The sequence below is a fragment of the Moschus berezovskii genome, chromosome 1, assembly GCF_049115385.1.
Source record: "Moschus berezovskii isolate FMDL1 chromosome 1, NW_MosBer_1.0, whole genome shotgun sequence".
Classification (NCBI taxonomy): domain Eukaryota; kingdom Metazoa; phylum Chordata; class Mammalia; order Artiodactyla; family Moschidae; genus Moschus; species Moschus berezovskii.
This window is the reverse complement of record NC_142460.1, coordinates 31,925,944-31,930,340: the sequence shown is the minus strand read 5'-3', so window position 1 is coordinate 31,930,340 and position 4,397 is coordinate 31,925,944. Positions and strand designations below refer to the sequence as shown.

Below are 4,397 nucleotides of genomic sequence, written 5' to 3'. Positions count from 1 at the left end.
GTCTCATATGTTGGATGATAAGCTTTTGAATACCAAAGGACCTTATCAAATATTTTCTCATTGAATTTTTTTTTAAATCTTTTTGTTTTTCTTGGGATGCTTTGTAGATGTCATGAATGTTTAGAAGTTACACCATTAAATAATTATATCACAGTCAGAACCAGCATAGAGCTGACAGGAACAGCCAGTCAAGTCTAGACATGGACAGAAGTGTCTAGAAAGACAGGAGATGGACAGGTACTGTCCAGCTGTAGATAAGATCAGAGTGCAGCTAAGACTAATGTTGGCAGGGGAGGGGCTGGGGAAAAGCAATGCAAGAGTACAACCCCAGGGGCCTGGCCTAGGGGACCAGCAAGGGCTCACATGTTGTGGGTCCTCCTTGTGAGTTGGGGCTCCTCACCCAACTTGGACTTGAGGTTCTTCTTGTAGACCATGATGTCTCCAGGCCACCTGGTGATTGTCTACTTTTCACAGACCTACAATTCTTATGCAACTTGCTGAAAGAACTTGAAATCGTGACTGATTAATATTACATAACCCTCAAAATAATTGATGCCATCTTCTAGGGCATTGATGGTGTCAATATCCAGGTTCATCCAAGAAGAGCATGTGCGGGTTCTGCCAGGCCAGACACCCATCAGATAGGTTCTGGACTGGGATCACTTGCTGTTTCCCAGTAAGACCAGTTGTACAATCATCTTCTTCATTTCTTCCTTCACCTTACTCTCTGGGTAGCATTCATCATACAATCCAAAGGCAAAAGATCTAAGTCTGACTGCTCTTGTAAATGCTGATGGTAATGTACTCTCTCAATGTGAGAGTGTTTTCAGGTCATTCTGTCTACAATTAGTAGCTCTCCAGTGATCAGCTTCAGAAGAGTTGACGTCTCTGTTCCATTGGGCCCCACCAAAGTCATTCATGTGTTGAAACCGATATGTAATTTTAGAATGTTGTAGATTCAAGTCCTTTCTTTTGTTTATTTGAAGTGACATTTTGCACCCTGATAATGGGTGGAGGGATCATCCCACATGGTGAGAAATAAAATGACAGTGTCTTGTCACTCACAGCTCTGTCAGTCCTGATGTCATCGTTTTCTATAGTGTCTTCTCCTTGCTGTGGGTCTGCTGGATCAGCTTGGCATTGCCATGACTGAACCTAACAGTGTAGGTCTTCGTGTATGCAATTTGATTCTGCTCCTGTGAAAACTCTTCATCTGATTCTCTTTCACCTCTGGTCATGTCCTAACATACTGATCACAATTATCCGACAAGAAAACTTTAGTTTCTTGTTGCAAGTGTTAATGACGTTGATACAGGCATCCTTCAGAAAGTCCTGGGAATGGGAGTTGAGGACCTAGATGTCCTTAAAAGCCTTTAGTTCTTCTTAAACACACACAAGCATCGATCTCCAGGTAGTTAGTGGGCTCATTCAGGAGCAGCATGAATCTCTGAGGAATTAAGAAGGAATTTGACTATAAAGAGTTTTTTGTTTTGTTTTGTTTTTTCATGTGTTCATCTTTGTCAATCACCCGACCCAGTGTAGTACAACACAATCAGAAGGAAACCTCCCAGTTACTGGCTCCTGGAAAAAGTGGAAACTTTATCTCATGTTTTGAACGTTTCTTGTGTCTGCACAAAGGACTGGTTATTGTATGTATCACTTGAGTTGGACTGCTTGGGGAACTAGTGATGTAATTTGGGTTAGACGTTGAAGACCTGTAACATGGGACATTGGAGCAGCAGGGAGTATGAAGCTCTATAGGGAGGTGATGGAGGGAGCAAAAGACATTGGGCATAGTAACTCAATAGAAATGGAAGCCAAGTACTACTGAGGGTGAGCATTTTGTTGTTCAGTAGCTAAGTCATGATCAACTCTTTGCAACCCCATGAACTGCAGCATGCCAGGCTCCTCTGTCCTTCACTATACCCCTGCGTTTGCTGAAACTCATGTCCATTGAGTCGGTGTTGCCATCCAACCATCTAATCCTTTATTGCCCAGTTCTTCTCCATCCCTCAGTCTTTCCCAGAATCATGGTCTTTTCCAGTAAGTCAGCTTTTTGCATCAGGTGACAAAATCATTGGAGCTTCAGCTTCAGCATTAGTCTTCCAATGAATATTCAGGGTTGATTTCCTTTAATATTGACAAATTTGATCTCCTTGCTGTCCAATGGACTTTCAAGAGTATTGTCCAGCACCACAGATTGGAAGAATCAGTTATTTGGTTCTCAACTTTCTTTGTGACTCAACTCTCACACCCAACATGACTATTGGAAAAACCATACCTTTGACTATACAGACCTTTGTTGGCAAAGTGATGTCTCTGTTTTTAACATGCTATCTAGGTTTGTCATGGCTTTTCTTCCAAGGAACAAGTATCTTTTAATTTTGTGTCTGCAGTCATGGTCACAATGATTTTGGAATTCAAGAAAATAAAATCTGCCAATGTTTCCACTTCTTCTCCATCTATTTGCCATGAAGTAATAGGAAAGTTCAAGGGATTAGATCTGATAGAATGCCTGAAGAACTATGGACAGAGGCTTGTGACATTGTACAGGAGGCAGGGATCAAGACCATTCCCAAAAGAAGAAATGTAAAAAGTCAAAATGGTTATTTAAGGAGGCCTTGCAAATAGCCATGAAACTAAGAAAAGGGAAAGGAGAAAGGGAAAGATATACCCATTTAAATGCAGAGTTCCAAAGAATAGCAAGGAGAAATAAGGAAGCTGTTCTCAGTGACGAATGCAAAGAAATAGAGGAAAGCAATAGGGTGGCAAGACTAGAGATCTCTTCAAGAAAATTAAAGATACAAAGGGAAATTTTCATGCAAAGATGAGCACAATAAGGGACAGAAATGGTATAGACCTAAGAGAAGCAGAAGATATTAAGAAGAGATAGCAAGAATACACAAAAGAACTATACAAAAACAATCTTCATGATTCAGATAATCATGATGGTGGGATCACTCACCAGGAGCCAGACATCCTGGAATAAAAAGTCAAGTGGGCCTTAGGAAACATCACTATGAGCAAAGCTAGTGAAGGTGATGGAATTCCAGGTGAGCTATTTCAAATCCTAAGAGATGATGCTGTGAAACTGCTGCACTCAACAAAGTTGGAAAACTCAGCAGTGGCCACAGGACTGGAAAAGGTTAATTTTCATTCCAATCCCAAAGAAAGGAAATGTCAAAGAATGCTAAGCTACTGCACAATTGCAATCATCTCAAGCTAACAGCATAATTTTAAAAATACTCCAAGATAGGCTTCAACAGTATGTGAACCATGAACTTTCATATGTTCAAGCTGGATTTACAAAAGGCAGAGGAACCAGAGATCAAATTGCCAACATCTGCTAGATCATCAAAAAAGCAAGAGAGTTCCAGAAAAACATCTATTTTTGCTTTATTGACTATGCCAAAGTCTTTGATGGTGTGTATCACAATAAACTGTAGAAAATTCTGAAAGAGATGGGAATACCAGACCACCTGATCTGCCTCCTGAGAAAATCTGCATTCAGGTCAGGAAGCAACAGTTAGAAGTGGACATGGAACAACAGACTGGTTCCAAATTGGGAAAGGAGCAGGTCAAGGCTGTATATTGTCACCTTGCTTATTTAACTCATATGCAGAGTACAGTATAAGAAATGCTGAATTGGATAAAACACAAGCTGGAATCCAGATTGCCAGGAGAAATGTCGATAACCTCAGATATACAGATGACACCACCCTTATGGCAGAAAGTGAAAAAGAACTCCAGGTGTTGGCTGCTGCATTAAATTAAAAGATGCTTACTCCTTGGAAGAAAAGTTATTACCAACCTAGACAGCATATTAAAAAGCAGAGACATTACTTTGCAAAAAAAATGTCCATCTAGTAAAAGTATGGTCTTCCAGTAGTCACTTTTGGATGTGAGAGTTGGACGACAAAGAAAGCTGGGCACCAATGAATTGATGCTTTTGAACTGTGGTGTTGGAGAAGACTCTTGAGAATCCCTTGGACAGCAAGGAGATCCAACCAGTCCATCCTAAAGGAAATCAGTCCTGAATATTCATTGGAAGGACTGATTCTGAAGCTGGAACATGATGGGAAGAACTTACTCATTTGAAAAGACCCTTATGCTGGGAAATATTGAAGGCAGGAGGAGAAGGGGACAACAGAGGATGAGATGGCTGGATGGACATGAGTTTGAGTAGGCTCTGGGAGTTGGTGATGGACAGGGAGGCCTGGCAGTGCTGCTGTCCTTGGGGACGCAAAGAGTTGGACATGACTGAGGGACTGAACTGAACGGAACTGACATGAACAGGGAGATTAAGGTAGTTAAAAATAGCTGTATATGCTAGAATAAAAACAGATGTTCACACTCAGGGAAGACACAGGACTAGAAATGTTTTGACAGATAATGGA

The 4,397-nt window shown here is 41.0% G+C and overlaps 1 pseudogene; it reads right to left on the bottom strand.

The window, feature by feature from the left end:
- Positions 1 to 359: 359 nt before the first annotated feature.
- Positions 360 to 1,441, bottom strand: LOC129550234 (ATP-binding cassette sub-family F member 2 pseudogene; annotated as a pseudogene).
- Positions 1,442 to 4,397: the final 2,956 nt, after the last annotated feature.